General features: G+C 42.0%; 1 long non-coding RNA gene across 1 annotated transcript; it reads left to right on the forward strand.

Annotated features, from left to right (window-relative positions):
- The first annotated feature begins 3,250 nt into the window (after positions 1-3,250).
- On the forward strand, positions 3,251-17,532 carry LOC133484365 (uncharacterized). Its single transcript, XR_009790384.1, has 3 exons — positions 3,251-3,315; positions 3,540-3,594; positions 17,457-17,532. It is a non-coding gene; the product is annotated as an uncharacterized LOC133484365 (long non-coding RNA).
- Positions 17,533-18,668: the final 1,136 nt, after the last annotated feature.

Consider the following 18,668-nt stretch of genomic DNA (forward strand, 5'->3'; position numbering starts at 1 on the left):
TTATATGAGAAGCCAATTTAAGCATCTTCAGTGCCTTTTTAAGAGGCATTAGACTTCAAGCACTGATTTTACTACATAGAACTGCCTTGCAAGTATGAAATCATAAACTCTTTTTCATTTATTCATGAGAGAGACTTGCCATATATTGTTCTCTTATGATGGTTGATTTTAAAGGACAGGAAAACATTTTGAATTAGTTATGTTAGTAATGCTAAACAATTGAAAATTCACTTCATGCTGGCCTTGCTGATGACATTTTCAACACAGCAGGATGAAGAGGATATTGGAAGTGTTAGAAAGGTTCCAAATATTAATGTTTGTGATCATATTTGTTTGAGAGTGATTTGAGCCACAAGATCTTCCTGTCACTTCAGGTAGCAGTGCATTCTGGGTAAGTCTGTTCACAACTACGGAGCATTCACTTGTTGCGCTGCTATCAGACTTGAACAGTGTCCTGTGTCCGGCCCTGTATAATAGTGAGTACACTATTTAGTAATTATTTGGTGTCTTATTAGTTTGTGCTGTGTTCCTTTATCGAGCCGGTGTGCGAACGGCCCATTTCTGTGGCTATTCTTGGCTCTGACTCCGATCTGATTTACAGCCAGCAGTGCATCTCTTTGATGTCCGCTGCGCACGTAATTATGTGCCTTAAATGTCACGTTTGTGATTTATGTTGGTTGTTTCTTTCTGTAAGAAGTCTTGAGAGAACTGTGTATGAAATGACGCACTTATCTATAAGTTTGAGTGCTCAGTTTGGCACGTTACGCTTGCCCAAACCTTGACCATGTGCATTTCATGGGCACCGCCATTAGGTGATACGGTGGCTGTAGTCGGCCAATTACTGTTAAGGCTTCTTTATACTCACATGGACGCTGACCGCGCTGATGTCACTGTGGCTATCCCGCACGCAGTTTGCCTTTATACTAGGCTTTACATGATCAGGATTTTTGGGGCCGATCAGCGAGTTTAAAAAAACGATAACCGATCCGATCACAAGATGGAGCAATGTGTCTATTAAAATGACCTGTTCATTTACTGTATATACTTGTGTACTTAATTGGTCAAAAAATGATATTTACAATAAATAATGTATCTTTGTTCATCTATTTATGCCAGTGAGGCATAGTGACAGACAGAACAAATGAATGGTCTTCGATTAAATGCCAGGAAGTACATACAGTACCGTAATTTCTCGTGTATAATGCGCAGCCATGTATAATACGCACCCCCAAAGTTGACCTCAAACTTCTGAAAAACCCTTCTACCTATGTACAATGCATTTTTATAATGCATGATTTTGCTTCTACCCATATGATCAAAACATGAAGTATTATCTGTATTTTGTTAGGTTTTCTGTTGTTAAGCACTTTATTTGAACACGTAATCCGTTTTTTTTTATTTACTTGCTCTTATTTTAAAATTCACAGCCCTACTTTTATTTAGTAAATTAGAAAACACACGGCGGCACGGTAACCGACTGGTTAGAGCGTCTACCTCACAGTTCTGAGGACCGGGGTTCAATCCCCGGCCCTGCCTGTGTGGAGTTTGCATGTTCTCCCCGTGCCTGCGTGGGTTTTCTCCGGGCACTCCGGTTTCCTCCCACATCCCAAAAACATGCATGCTCAGTTAATTGACAACTCTAAATTGCCCGTAGGTGTGAATGGTTGTTTGTTTGTATTTGCCCTGCGATTGGCTGGCAACCGGTTCAGGGTGTACCCTGCCTCCTGCCTGATGTTCGCTGGAATAGGCTCCAGCAAGCTCGCGACCCTAGTGAGGAGAAGCGGCTCAGAAAATGGATGGATGGATGGATAGAAAACACACAGTTTTGCTCATATGTTTGATTACCCCGGCAGGATTTGTAAGATGGGTACAATTCCTTATAGAATACATGAAGGGCCAGGTGAAACACATTAAATTTTATTTTAATGGGATTCAAATTGAATTGTCAAGCATTTCAGAAAAGCATTATTATTAAACAAAACATAACCATAAAGAAGTGAATGATGGTCTTCAGTCATCAGTCATATTAAAAAAATATATATTTTTTCACAAATTCTGCCAGGGTATGTAAATTTATGAGCACAACTGTACATATATGCAGTCATACTTACCCCTGTCATATTGTGATGAAAGTGTAGGCTACACCTTTTTTATAACCACTAGGTGGTGGTGGCATTTTGGAATGAAAGTGTACAGCTTTTTCATAACCACTAGATGGCGACATACATTTATAAAATGTGAATGTTTTTCCATTTGGCCCGATACCTATGTATAATGCGCACTATTGACTTTTGACAATTTTTTGGGGGGGAAAATGCGCATTATACAAAAGAAATTACGATAATTAATGTATCCCCTTTTTGTGACATTTTTGTTTGTTGGTGTGCCGTGAGATTTTTCTATTGTAAAATATGTTCCTTGGTTCCATAAAGGTTGGAAATCACTGCTCTAGTCAGATCAAGTATTTGAATCAGTCAGGTCAAACCAACATTACAACATGACAGAAGTAATGGGTGCTAACTTACTGTAATTAAATTACTTTCTTTTAATTAAATTACTTCACCCACACCGAAACTTTAGAGCATGATTCACATCAAAAACAAACATCACAACCTAACCTTCATTCATATATATATATATATATATACACTGTATGTCATATTAATATTTGGAGTGATGTTTTTGTTCTTTTTTGGAATATTTTTGTGCTATCCAAAGTTTTCATTCTGTAGTTAGTTTTTTTTATTTATTATTATTTATCTCTTTTTTTTCTATGTTATTGGGATCACTTTGTCAGCCAATAAGCTCATTTGCCGTTCTTGTGTTTAGTCTGGCTTCTCCCCGAGTACCATCATGATTGCTTGTGTTTTATTTCAGGTTGTCAAAAGCATTTTGGTCTATAAATCATGCAAATGTTTAGTAACATGAAAAAAAAAACAATTGACAACATTTACATACTGTATGTATTTATGCATGTTTACATAAAGTATGCATGTAAATGTCTATATTCAACAATCCTGTCATATTCATATATTCTACATCCTCCTGTCTACAGAATATCTTGTAAAGCCAAACGAGTCTGAGTTGCCAGCGGTGAACAGAAGCCAATATTTACACGTAAAATCCAGGTGAGTGACGAGTACAGCACGCTACACCCTTTAAGTGAAGATGCATGTCTTGAACTTACATCCGCTAGCATCATCCGAGTTCATAATTCTCAACCCAACTAACTTTTTCGTACACATATAGGGATCTGTCCTAAGGAGGAGCTGTATGGATTCTGCAAGACACGCAATCTGACACACAATACCCAAGGTAGCGAAGGTCAATGGTTAAATCAATACAGTGCAAGCCGTACAGTACATTTTCATCCAATCTTCAGCAAACTTTCAGGTGTTATTGTTGTTGTTGTTATATGTCAGACAATACCTATAGATTTTAAAAACCATCTGACACAGGATGGCCCAATGTAGCCACATACTGTAATGTTGAAGGTCAATTTGTTGGGTACCTCACTACCTTTTTCTATCCTCTGTCAGTCACTCCTCTGTAACGGAGCAAGAAACCCACCGATAACAATCCATGATGCTTAAGGTAACTACACTCGAACGAATTGCTGTTAATTTGCAACACTAATGTATGTTACTGTATTTTATAATAATTGTGAAATCCTGATAAATAGCCACCTCTTGCATGTAAATTAACAGTTAAATTAGTCATTTATCGATAACAGTAAATTACTTTAATTTAACAACATAAAACAGAATTAGGTAACTAATAGCTGTAAATTAACAGTGTAATACAATTAATACAGTATTTTACAGTAGTTTTTAATAATTAGAAAACATTGTTAAATAAAAATCGCTCATAGGTAAATTAACAGTCAATGCTCGATTAACACTGTAATATAACAGGATACTGTAATAATAATTTTCTTTGTTTAACCAGGTTTGTCAATTGAGAAGAGTTTGACATTTACAATGCCAACCGGGTAGCAATTTAGGGTTCAGTATCTTGCCCGAAGACACTTCAACAGCAGTTGGCTGGAGCTGGGACTTCAGCCGCTGACACTTTGGTCAGTGGAGTACTGGCTTTACCAACTGACCCACGGTCAAGCCGTACTTTCTCTCAAGTGATGGAAGTAGGCACCATCATTCTTTTACATTCCCAGACCATTTTAGTGATTATTGATAGCTTACTGTATGTTTAAATTTTGGTGACAACAATTCCTAATTCGTCAGTTTCTCATGCTACTCATTTTTTGAGGGAGAAGTGTCTATCTTGACTTTGGACAGCAACGCCGCCTCCTCATTGCATCCAGTAGAACTTTAACAGGACTTTTAGATATTCACTGTCTGTCCAGGCCCAACGAACCTGGGAGCGAGCTTCTTGGACTCCACCCGGAGTGGAATATGTTTGGTCGAGAGCCAAACTCGCTGACCCACTTTGTAGTTTGGGCCCGGTGTCCTCCGACGGTCACCAGCGGCTTTGTAGGACCGTCCCTGGCGCAGCAGCATCTGGCGGGCTCGCTCCCAGGTTCTCCTGCAGCGTCTCACAAAGGTCAATGCCGCTGGAACTGTGGACTCTGGGGCTATGGCAGGAAACAGAGATGGTTGGTAACCATGCACAACGTGAAAAGACGATAGACCAGTGGATGCAGAGGGGAGGGAATTGTGAGAGAATTCGACCCAAACCAGTTTCTGAGACCAGGATCGCGGGTCCTGAGAAGCGAGGCATCGCAGCCCAGTCTCCAGGTCCTGGTTCAGCCTCTCGGTTTGGCCGTTGGTTTCCGGGTGAAACCCAGATGACAGACTGACAGTAGCACCTATGAGATTGCAAAACTCCTTCCAAAATTGCGAAATGAATTGGGTACCCCTATCAGACACCACATTCTTGGGGAAACCATAGAACTTGAATACCTGATTAATCATCAACTCGGCAGTGTCTTTAGCAGAGGGGAGTTTCGCAAGTGCAATGAAGTGTGCCATCTTAGAGAACCTGTCAACAACTGTGAGAATGGTGGTATTACCTTTAGAGGCCGGTAATCCTGGCACAAAGTCTACGGAAATGTCTGACCAAGGACGTTGTGGTATTGGCAGGGGTCGCAACTCCCCAGAAGGACGTTGACGAGAGGGCTTGTTAGCAGCACATACCTGGCAAGCATTGACGTAATCGATAACATCCCTCCTAACATTAGGCCACCAAAAGCGCTGTTCGACCACTGATTGTGTTTTGTCAATGCCTGGGTGACATACAGTACGGTTCGTGTGAGTCCAGTGGATGACTCTTCCCCTTAAGGTCGGAACCACATAAAGCCTGTTTCAGGGCAATCTTCAGGGCTAAGAGTGTTTTTCAGAGCCTCTTTAACTGCAGTTTCAACGTCCCAAACAAAAGCGGAAATGAAACTTGACTTGGGCAAAATAGTCTTAGGGTCGGACAAAGAATTCTCTTCGCAGAAAATACGTGACAAAGCATCTGGCTTACCATTTTTAGAACCAGGTCGGTAGGATAACATGAAATTAAATCTAGTGAAGAACAGAGCCCATCTCACCTGCCTCGCATTTAATCTTTTAGCGGATTTAATATACTCAAGGTTCTTGTGATCCGTCCATTCTAAAAACGGAGTCTGTGCCCCCTCTAGCCAGTGCCTCCTCTCCATCAAAGCCACCTTGACTGCCAGCAATTCACGGTCACCAATGTCACAATTTCTCTCAGCTGCGGTCAGTTTTTTGGAGAGAAAAGCACAAGGATGTAATTTATCATCCTTGAGAGATTTCTGGTAGAGCACTGCTCCTATTCCGGCATCAGACGCATCGACTTCTACCACAAACTGCTGTTTGAGATCTGGCAAAGTAAGGATGGGAGCGGAGGTAAAGCTCGATTTAAGTTTCTGAAAAGCTGCCTGACAAAGCGGGTTCCAAACAAAAGGTCTGTGTGGCGAGGTAAGATCATGCAAAGGAGAGGCTATAGAACTGAAATTTCTGATGAATTTTCTGTAGAAGTTTGGCCAGTTCGTTCTGTCATGAACGGAACAGAGGATAGGACCCAAAAATGCACGACTCCAAAATAAATGGACAGTTTCAAAAAAGAGAGGTTTAATATACGGGCATAGGTCGGTACACAGGCAGGCAATCCAAAAAAGGCTACAGTATCCAAAAACATGAGGCAAAAAGGCGAGGTCGATAATCGGAACAGGGTCTAGTCTTACTGTGAGTCTGTGATGTGGAAACAAGGTATGCTGGAACGCGACGAGAGAGAATGAGACACGAGGTTAAATACAAGGGGTAATAAGGGTGAACGAGGCACAGGTGGTGAAGATGCTCTCAGGAGCAGGTGTGTGTGAAACAGGGGGAAGACAAAACCGGACATGCGTGGGTTTTCTCCGGGCACACCGGTTTCCTCCCACATCCCAAAAACATGCATGGTAGGTTAATTGAAGTCTCTAAATTGCCCCTAGGTGTGCGATTGGCTGGCAACCAGTTCAAGGTGGACCCCGCCTCCTGCCCAATGATAGCTGGGATAGGCTCCAGCACTCCCGCGACCCTTGTGAGGATAAGCGGCTCTGAAAATGGATGGATGGATGGATATTTTCCCCCAAATGTGACTTCTTGTCTGTACACTGCACTATACAAACCAGTCTTATCTGATTATTTTAATTATGAGATGTTCTGTAGATAAACCGAAATGTCCTTCAGGATGCAGAACTGAAAAGCACAAGAATTATAACTTGTCAGCTTTCATGAGCGATTGACTTTATTTAATATTCTAAAGGAGGCTTGTAATGTTGTGTATGTTATGCTACACAAGAGAGGAGGAAACTAGTAACAACTGATATATACCATATGCTGTGAATAAACTCAGATTGTAATTCAGAGGAAACTACAGTGGCGGTGATTTACTTGGTTAATAAACTGTTTATTGTTCAGCAACAAAGGATGGTGCACAAAGATTGTCAACAAAGCAAAACGGTAGAAATACAATCCCCAGCCACAACAAAAGGTGCACAATTCAATCACAATACAAAAAGAGCTCCATGAAAAATTAAGCCTATGTAAAGATTAATAATGAGTATTCATTATTGCTGTGGTTTGATTTTACAGCTGAATAGAACTTCACTGCATCCTAGTTATTTTCTAATATTTTGCATTTCTTATTTAGCTGAATAAGGTAGCAAAATATCAGAATGACCTCTCAGTATATTGCTGTGCAGTAAAACATCCCTGCTAAATACAAAGGCAGTTCCAAGAATGACACTACGAGTACGTAACTCTGACAGGGGTGAACAATTTTAAAATATCTCAACGGTCCTACGGTACTTTTCCACTCCAGTCCTGGAAGTACGGTTGCTATACTTTCAATTCCATAAATTTTAAAGACCCTTATTTTCAGATTTCTTAGTAAAAAAAAAAAAAAAAAAAAAAAACATTCTAATAATTTGTGACTTTAATCCCTGATGATTGTGCACCTTGAAGGGCAATAACCCGCTTGGTTACCATGGTCAATGGCCAATGAAAATAAATAATGAAACTACCAATTCCTAATTTCATAAGTTTTTTAGTGAAAATAGAAAGTTTGACGAAATTTTTTTATTTTCCCTTGCAATGCTTGAGGGCTCGACGATGAAGAGTCATTCTAATCCCATAACCTTCGAAGGGAAAGTAAACGCCATTCAGTACTCCAACAAATAGATTTGCTAGTTTGACAATATTAAATAATAACCATGGGTATGACGATAACATCAGTTTTTATTATTACACATACAGTATATTCAGTAGACCGGTTTATATGCCACAGTGTCAGTCTTCGTTGACTGGACTGCGGCTTAAGAGTGTTGCAGGATATCATTCAAACCATTAATGGTGAAGCGTTCAGTTCGTATTTGTCAGTTTTGTGCCAGGAAGTGTCTCAGTGTTTTAATTGCCTATTTTCTTGCATTCTTTACATTGTTTTCATCCTTCTTGTCTGCGAGTTGCTGCACAGTAAATCTTACAGAGTAAATTCTTTGTCCCGCTTCTGTTGCTTCATTTTTGCCTCAATTCCTCAGCAGCATCCCAGTCACCCAAAAGGTGTTTTACTCATCAAATAAAGTAAATGATTAAATCACTCAAAACTGTCATCAATTAGCTGATTTCTGTCTATTTCATGTTTACTTATCGGGAAATAAGTAAACATGTGTCAGGTTGCTACTTTGGCTTGTATAATTTAACGGCTAAGGATGCTGTGCGTTAATTTGGAACAATGACATTCATTCATTCATTTTCCGTACCGCTTATCCGCACTTGGGTCGCGGGCGTGCTGGAGCCTATCCCAGCTATCTTCGAGCGAAAGGCGGTGTACACCCTGACCTGGTTGCCAGCCAATCGCAGGGCACATCAAAACAAACAAACATTCGCACTCACATTCACACACACGGGGAATTTAAAGTCTTCAATCAACCTACCATGCATGTTTTTGGGATGTGGGAGGGACCCTCCTGCCTTACCAGTTGATAATGTACACTCATGGAATTTTCTGAGCCAATCAAAATCAAGTTTTCGCCAAGACCATGGTATAATGCCGTATGCTCTCACACAAACATTGTAGATGCGCTTCTAAGCGCCTTAAAAAACAACAACAAAACAAAAAAAACAACACTGATCTATATTATTTGTAGCTGTTTTTTTTGTTTTTTTTGTTGTTTTAACATTCTTGGAAACATGAATATTTTTCCATACAAGAGTTTCCATTTTCCATATTTTCCAGAGCTGGAAATGTATCAAATCAAATTCCATACATTACCATACATACTTTACATACTTGCGTAGTGGAGTGGTGGTATACACTGTTAGAAATCATTCACTGACCCTCTAATTCAACAAAAATTCATTTTGTAGTTCATGCGCAATCCTGTTAATTTACTGAAGAATAAACCAACGAACTGTGTTCAAAGTATACAGTAAAACACTAATGACTAGTTAATCACAGGTCTAACACGAACAAACAATCATTCTCACATTAGTACACCTACCTGAAAACGTGGACTTTTCAATAAGCCGAACATATTGTAACAGAAGAGGAACAGAAACCATGCAAACATAAACATTTGTAAATATCTGTGCTCATATATTTGAGAATATATCAGTCTTCACCTATTTGCTAAATGTGGATGCGAGTACTGTATCTCGCAAAAGTGAGATTTATGTGAACATTTTATTATACATTTTCGTGGAACAACACTGAAGGAATTGCATTTTAAAATAACCAGTGTACAGCTTGTGCAGTATAACAGTGTAAAGTTACTGTCCCCTAAAAATTACTCAACCCACAAAAATAATCCCCGGTGAAACTTTGAGGATTTTCTTTGCTGGCTCCATCCAGCCATCCACTTTCTGTACCGCTTATCCTCACTAGGATCACAGGCGTGCTGGAGCCTATCCCAGCTGACCGCGGGCGAAAGGTGGGGTACAACAAGCCAATTCCAGGCTCATATAAACAACCATTCACACTCACATTCATACCTATGGGCAATTTAGAGTGTTCAATTAACCCACCATGCATGATTTTTTTGGAGGGGATGTGGGAGGAAACTGGAGTACCCGGAGAAAATCCACACAGGCACGGGGAGAACATGCAAACACCACACAAGCGAGGCCAGATTTGAACTCGGGTGCTCAGAACTGTGAGGCAGATGTCCTAACCAGTCGTCCACCGTGCCTGCTGACCCCACATCATTATATAATCAACAAATGCAACTCATCAAGACACTCTCCAACCTATCACTACATCCAACAAATTAAAACAGGTCATCTTAATACAACCCCAATTCCAATGAAGTTGGGACGTTGTGTTAAACATAAATAAAAACAGAATACAGTGTTCCCTCGTTTTTCGCGGTTAATGGGGAGCAGAACCCCGGCGAAAGGTGAAAAACCGGGAAGTAGGATTTGCCCCCCCCCAGAAAGTTTTGCGGATGTGGGTACCAGAATGTTTATAATATGTAAACAGTATTTATACTTTACATATTTGAAACAAGAGTACAACAGTACACATATTTACTTAAATCTTTAATTATAAAACCTTATACAGTAATTAACATTCATCAACATTGCCTTTTGAGAGAGGCGAAGAGGCTTGCACTGGTGGCGGAGGAGAGGCTCTCACTTGACTCGTAGAGGCTTTAGGTACACTTGGTAGTTGTTGTCTTTGTTTTTTCTTTTGCTTCAAGGACATAACCCCGTCTCTTGTTACGCGGAGTTACCACACGTTTCGCTTCCTTATTGAAGCAGTTTTGCGGATGTTTGCTTCCTCTTTCTTGATGTACCGCACTGTGGATTCATTCACGCCATAATGGCGTGCCAGAGATGCATAACTTCTGCCCTCTTTGAACAAATCTAAAAGTTTCACTTTTTCGCTGATGGTCATCAGAATCAGAATCATCTTTATTTGCCAAGTATGTCCAAAAAACACACAAGGAATTTGTATCTGGTAACTGGAGCCGCTCTAGTATGACAACAGACAGTCAATTGACAGAGAACACTTTTGGGATATAAAGACATTGAGAAAAACAGTCACTGAGCAATAAAGGGTTAATAGTTATCTGGTAATGCCGGTACATTTTTTATTTATTTATTTTTTACAAAAAAGATGCAGAGTCCTCTAGCACTTAGATCAGTTCGAATGACTAATATTGCAATAGTCCAGTGCAATGACCATTGTGCAAATGTTGCAGATACTCCTCAGTCAGTGTGCAAATTGAGGAGATGCTACTCTGGCATTAGTGGCCAGTATTGGTCAACAACAGATATGCAAATAGTGCAGCGTGGTGAGACTACTACAGTGAGTGCACGGGTAATATATAATTGGCTCGACAGAAATGTGACAACAAACTCAAGACAAAAAATTGCCAGCATGTTGCAATGGAATTGTAGGTTAGGTGTTTAAGAAGTTGATTGCAAGAGGGAAGAAGCTGTTGGAATGTCTGCTAGTTCTAGTTTGCATTGATCGGTAGAGCCTACCTGAGGGAAGGAGCTGGAAGAGCTGGTGACCAGGATGTGGATGGTCCAAAAGGATTTTGCACGCTCTTGTCTTAGTTCTGGCAGCGTGCAAGTCCTCAAGGGTGGGTAGGGGGGTACCGACAATCCTTTCAGCAGTTTTGATTCTCCATTGCAGTCGGAGTTTGGCCTTTTTTGTAGCAGCACCAAACCAGATCATCATCTTCTTCTTCCTCTTGGGTGCCCCGGAGGAAGCTTTCGCAGGGGCACAGCGCTTAGGCGGCATTGTAGGGCTTGCTTAGCTAATTAAAAAAAATATTGCTTAAACAAAAAAAGTTATTGCGAACACAACAGCGTGGACGAGACTGGCGAGACACAACAAGGGAAGATGCTGGGTGAGGCTGCGATGATGCGCAGCCAATCAGCTCACGGGATAAATCCACTCGTTCTCTCATTTGTCAATGTCACGCCGGGAACCAATCACGTGCCTTGTATGAGTGCCTGTACAGTACAGGCATGTACAAAGCCTCTGAGTCAAATCATCTCTTTGTTTGGCATGCAGGGAAACCTTCTCTCGCGCACATCAACATGAAACAACGCATCTTTCCGCAATATGGCTGCCGATATGGCTGTATTTTATTTTTTTTAATGAATATTTTGGAAAAACCCACGAAGCACTGAAGCCACAAAACATAAAACGCGAAGTGGCGAGGAAACACTGTACAATGATTTGCAAATCCTGTTCGACCCATATTTAATTGAATACACTACAAAGACAAGATACCTAATGTTCAAACTGATAAACTTTATTGTTTTTAGCATTTAATCTTAAACTTAGAATTTTATGGCTGCAACATGTTCCAAAAAAGCTTGGACAAGGTCATGTTTACCACTGTGTTACATCACCTTTTATTTTAATAACATTCAATAAACGTTTGGGAACTGAGGACACTAATTGTTGAAGCTTTGTAGGTGGAATTATTTCCCATTCTTGCTTGATGTTCAGCTTCAGCTGTTCAACAGTCTGGGTTCTCCGTTGTCGTATTTTACGCTTCATAATGCGGCACACATTTTCAATGGGAGACAGGTCTGGAATGCAGGCAGGCCAGTCTAGTACCCGCAGACTTTTACTACAAAGCCACGCTGTTGTAACACGTGTAGAATGTGGTTTGGCATTGTCTTGCTGAAATAAGCAGTGGCGTCCCTGCTTGGATGGCAGCATATGTTTCTACAAAACCTGTATGTACCATTCAATGTTGGTTTTCGGCCTTGCCGCTTACATGCAGTGATTTCTCCAGATTCTCTGAACCTTTTGATGATATTATGGACCGTAGATGATGAAATCCCTAAATTCCTTGCAGTTGTACGTTGAGGAACATTGTCCTTAAACTGTTCGACTATTTTCTCACGCACTTGTTCACAAAGAGGTGAACCTCGCCCTGAGACGCCGGATGATGGACCAGAATTTCCTTGAAGCCGTCCGGAAGTCTTTCTCCATGGCCTCAGCGAACTCCTCCCATGCCCGGGTTTTTGCTTCAGCGACCACCAAAGCTGCATTCTGCTTGGCCAGGTGGTACCCCTCAGCTGCCTCAGGAGTCCCACAGGCCAAAAAGGCCCGATAGGACTCCTTCTTCAGCTCGACGGCAACCCTCACCATTGGGTTCGGGGATTTCCGCCACGACAGGCCACCATCTTACGGCCACAGCTCCGGTCGGCCGCCTCAGCAATGTAGTTGTGGAACATGGTCCACTCGGACTCGATGTGCCCGCCTCCCCCGGAACATGAGCAAAGGTCTGTCGGAGGTGGAAGTTGAAACTCCTGCTGACAGGGGATTCTGCCAGACGTTCCCAGCAGACCCTCACAATACGTTTGGGCCTGCCACGTCGGACCGGCATCTTCCCCCACCATCTGAGCCAACTCACCACCAGGTGGTGATCAGTTGACAGCTCCACCCCTCTCTTTACCCGAGTGTCCAAGACATGCGGCCGCAAGTCCGATGACACGACCACAAATTCGATCATCGAACAGCGACCTCGGGTGTCCTGGTGCCAAGTGCACGTGTGGACACCCTTATGCTTGAACATGGCGTTTGTTATGGACAATCCGTGATGAGCAGAGAAGTCCAATAACAGGACCCCGCTCGGGTTCAGATCGGGGGGGCCGTTCCTCCCAATCACGCCCTTCCAAGTCTCACTGTCATTGCCCATGTGAGCATTGAAGTCCCCCAGCAGAACGATGGAGTCCCCAGCGGGAACGCTCTCCAGCACCCCGTCCAAGGACTCCAAAAAGGGTGGGTTCTCTGAAGTGCTGTTTGATGCATAGGCACAAACAACAGTCAGGAACCGTCCACCCACCCGAAGGCGGAGGGAGGCTACCCTCTCGTCCACCGGGGTGAACCCCAATGTACAGGCGCCGAGTCGGGGGGCAATAAGTGTACCCACACCCCTCTCACCATGGGCAACTCTAGAGTGGGAGAGAGTTCAACCCCGAGAGGACTGGTACCAGAGCCCAAGCTGTGTGTGGAGGCGAGTCCGACTATATCTCGTCGGAACTCCTCGACCAACTTGGGCTCCTTCCCTGCCAGAGAGGTGACATTCCACATTGCTAGAGCTAGCTTCTGTAGCCGGGGATCAGATCGCCAAGGTCCCTGCCTTCGGCCACCGCCCAGCTCACACTGCACCAGACCCTATGGCTCCTCCCATAGGTGGTAAGCCCATGGGAAGGAGTACCCACGTTACCCTTTCGGGCTTTGCCCGGCCGGGCCCCATGGGTGCATGCCCGGCCAACAGGCGCTCGCCTTCGAGCCCAACCTCCAGACCTGGCTCCAGAGGGGGGCCCCGGTGACCTACGTCCAGGCAAGGGAAACCTCGATCCACTTATATTTAGCATCATAGGAGTCTTTTAGGGCGGCACGGTGGCCGACTGGTTAGAGCGTCAGCCTCACACTTCTGAGGACCCGGGTTCAATCCCTGGCCCCGCCTGTGTGGAGTTTGCATGTTCTCCCCGTGCCTGCGTGGGTTTTCTCCGGGCACTCCGGTTTCCTCCCAGATCCCAAAAACATGCATTAATTGGAGACTCTAAATTGCCCGTAGGCATGACTGTGAGTGCGAATGGTTGTTTGTTTCTATGTGCCCTGCGATTGGCTGCCAACCAGTTCAGGGTGTACCCTGCCTCCTGCCCGATGACAGCTGGGATAGGCTCCAGCACGCCCGCGACCCTAGTGAGGAGAAGCGGCTCAGAAAATGGATGGATGGATGGATGGAGGAGTCTTTTAGCTGTGCTTTGTCTGGTCCCTCACCTAGGACCTGTTTGCCATCGGTGACCCTACCAGGGGCTTGAAGCCCCAGACAACTTAGCTCCTAGGATCATTGGGACACACAAACCCCTCCACCACGATAAGGTGACGGCTTCCAGGAGGGGTACGATACTGTATAAAGTATTTGGTGAAAATGAGACTTCGTCATTAGTGATGTCACTTCACCTAAAAGATATGTCCAGCCTTGGTTGATACTACACTTTTTGCTGCTTTGATGTATAGCATTTTTTTGAGCTACTTTATTCCCATTCCTCATATTCTTTTAGATTAATGAGACAAACCATCTGAATGCTGAGTTTAGTATTTATTTTCATCATTAAGGCCGCCAGCAGAGCTTTGTAACCTCTGCGGCTGGGATGGAGGCCACTATGACTTATGTTATAAAAATGTGCTATGGTTCACCTGGCTTTCTTTTGGAAGACGTTTTATCACATACATTTATTATATCATCACATACATTTACTGTATCATCATTATATCACTAAAGGTTAATTGTTTAAAATACTGTTCAATGGAGTTTACCCCACTACTGGATGTTGTTTTTTTCCCCCACATCGGCTGATTTAGCAGTTTGTGGGCTGCCAGAGACGATTTTAGTTTGGAATTATAATCCTTTTAGTCAATCACATTTGCTTTACTTCCCACATAAAATTTCATCAAATACAATCAGAAACCCTCGGATGTTATGATGTGTTACATAATGTGGTGAAAAACAAAGAGGATTGCATTAGAAACACTTTTAGTTTCAGGCTGGTGATTGAAAAGAAAACGCTCATAAATCTGATGTCAGCAGAGTATTTCATTAATCTGAGTCGTGACCATTTAAGACATAACTTTAGTTTTGGTGAACAGCACTGCAGTAAAAGGTCACTGTCTGTGCCAAGTGAGGCGAAATATGTTCTTCTTTGGTTTTACATATTAAGATTCAAACACAATCTGACTGTGACATCTTTGTAAAATGCTTAATTGTAATACAATAAATTCATGAGCACAAATATGAAATGATGAGCATAACGACTCTCGGCTCCGGCCTATTATATGTGTGGCATTTTCATATTCTCCCCGTGCTTGTGTGGGTGTTCACCGCATACTCTGGCTTCCTCCCGCATTGCATAAACATCCATGTTAGGTTCATTGAAGACTCAAATTTTTTCACAGGTGTAAATGTGAGCGTCCGTCGTTGTTTGTCTATATTGGCTTTGCGATTGGCTGGCAACCAATCGAGGGTCTGCCCCGCCTCACCCCCAAAGTCAGCTGGAGTAGGTTCAAGCTCACCCTAATGAAGATGGATAGATGAACTGATGAGTTTATTACCTTGTTGTAATTAACTTAATTCATGTTTTGTATGCTTGTGCAAAAACTCATTTACTGATAGAAAAAGTAAAAACGTTTCACTCAACTCTATTGTAAGCTTAAAGAAAGTGGGACAGAAATGAAAACAAAATCTTTCTCAGAGAAATGATATAACTCAATCTACCAAACAGCCTTTGAGCAAAGACAAAATTGAATGCTGGGGTCAAATTAATTGCCGTTGCGTTGTTATCGTCCTCCCACTGAAAGCCTTTCATCAAAATTATCAAATGACTGCAAAAATCTGGTGTAGGCTTTCACAGTCTGTAACAACTTTTTTTTTCATTGTCACTTTTAAATGACCCACATCAGTTTTCCACCCACACTCGCTCTCCTCGCGATGCACTTAATGCTGCGGCACGTCACCCAACCTAGCTGTGACAGCAGAGAAACATAGCAGATTTGCACCTCATGGTGATGTCACATCTCATTTGTGAGCACAATGACCCACCTACTCACCTTGTCACCACGGTTGACCTCAAGTCAGTAACAGCATCATTAGCCGCTGCAGCCAATCACCATCTTGCACCTGAATCACGGTCCGACTGCCCCGCATTTGACCCCAGCAATGAAGTCATAGAATATGTGATGTTTCTGAATTATGAATGAAACGTAACGTCCATATCTGTCAAATCTGACTGAACAGTCTTGAGTATCAAGTGACAGCAAGTATCTTAATACTTATAAAATACAGTATATAATAATGACTTGATTTGTAGAGCGCTTTAAAAAATAGTTACAAAGTGCTAACACTGCAAACAAAACAACATTTCCATTTATTTTTTATTCTACTTGTCCTCATTAGGATCATGGGCTGAAGCCTATCACAGTTAATTTGGGTAAGAGGCTGGATACACCCCAGAATGGTTGCCAGTCAATCACGATGCACATGTCGACAAACACTTACCTTCACACCAATGGACACATATGAGTCTTCAATTAACCGAAAATCCAGTTTTTATGATTAAACCTACACAAGCTCAAAACAGCGGCCACAAAAAAAATCTCCTAATGACTGAACTGACATGTCAGAGCCCAGAGGCAACGACCACGGTAAGCATGTGGACATGTAAGCGATATACAGTATGCTCTGCTGTGATCAACTAGGTTTTTGGTTGAACATGGGATTTACAAGAGCAACGGTTTGTTTATGTGACAGGATCAAAATACAAACAGAACACAGTCCAAGAGAAAGTATTTCAGCTTGATCAGTATGTTAACAAATTACACACGTGGACAAAAGTCTTGGTACCCTTGCATTGAAGAATGGAAAAACCCACAACTGTCACTCAAAAGACTGCCTGTAGAAACTGAAAAGTAATTGGGAATAAAACATTTACTGAAACTGCTCTACAGCTTATCCTGTTCAGGGTCACGGCCGAGTTGGAGCCTAGTCCTGCTGACAATTCGGACAAATGGCAGACTAAACCCTGGACTAATGTCCAGGGCACATACAGAGACAGACAACCATTCACTCTCACATTCACTGAGTACGAAGTGAACCCATGCTGCTTGCATCAAGTGAGGCAAATGTATCACTACACCATCAGTGCCCCCTGCTGAAAATCAGCTAATAAAAATCTGACTTGTACTTTTTATCTAAAATCAAGAAATGAAAATGGCATGAACAATAACGATGGCACCCTTTACACACACAACCTTTAGAACCAATCACTGCAACCAAATAATTGCTTTTTTGGCAGCACTATATTATTTGAGGACCCATGACCTGTGGTTGAAACCAACCTTTCTGACACCGAGCAGCACATTTCGCTCCAGAATTCCTTGATAGTCTTGAGATTTGACTGTACCCTGCACAGATTCAAGACAACCTATGCTGGACGCAGCAAAGCAGCCCTCGAACAACCAAGGCTCCTCCATGTTCCACAATAGGTACGGTGTTCTTTTCTTTGTATGCTTCAATTTTGCATGTGTAAACAGAACTGATGTGACTTCCCAAAAAGCTGCAGTGAGCCTCATTTGTTCAAATTACATTGTCCCAGGTGCTTTGTAACTTGTTGATTTGCATTTTGGCAAATTCCTGTCCTGTTTTTTTTCAGTGACAATTGTAGCTTTTTCTTTCCTTAACAGAAGGGAATTTTTTTTTTGTTCATGTGTATACTTACAAATACATATATATTTTATTTCAATTGGTGTAAGGGGGACTAAGAATGAAAATAACAATTCCTTACTGCAACTTTTACTCTCTGCCTTTACATTTTATGTGACACAACACCAATTCTGATCAATATTTGAATTCATTAAATGTGTATATAGAAAGTAATCATTACAGATGAACATAACAGGTTGCTATCAGCAAAACTGTATCCTGGGTCTTAATATTTGGTCATAAAGATGATGTGGCTTTTCATGCTTCACCATTTTGTTATTCATAACAATATCCGCTCCAGGTAGCTCTTCTGCACTACTACCCGTATCAGAAAGAAAAAAAATAACACACACTAATGTGGATCAAGCCAATGAGCCATTCATGGGTCTGCTGCCATCACATCCATCTTCCAATGACACAAGCGGATGAATTTCTAACATTCCATTCTCTGCAGCTGTCAGATATACAGTATGCCTAGTTTTAAATTATTGTGAAAATCTACACCAAACTAATCATCCTATACTTACTCTCTTCTCTCGTTTTCTCCACCTCATCATGCGCTCCTTTTGCTTGGTAAATTCCTGAGAGGCAATTTTCTTAAAAACTGGTTTTAAGCTCTTATTTATGGTGTTGAGTCCATCACCAGCATACAAGCTTAAAGTTTCGAGTCTGAGTTTAAAACCGTAGACAGCCTTAAATGAGCTCCCTAATGATCATGTTTTTGAGTGAGTTCGTGTTCAGAAATTGAAGTAGCCTAATTATGTATGGTTTTACAGAAAATCACTTTACTTTGAGCATTTTTCCTTGCAAAATTAAGTGTCCTGCTGAAATCAAATGCTGCTTGGAGGAAAATGAAATTTTAAGATCTCGGTGAAAATGCCCTACTTATAAAAAGGTAGGACTTGGGTGAAAATTCAGGATT

Source organism: Phyllopteryx taeniolatus, chromosome 1 (assembly GCF_024500385.1).
Source record: "Phyllopteryx taeniolatus isolate TA_2022b chromosome 1, UOR_Ptae_1.2, whole genome shotgun sequence".
NCBI lineage: Eukaryota > Metazoa > Chordata > Actinopteri > Syngnathiformes > Syngnathidae > Phyllopteryx > Phyllopteryx taeniolatus.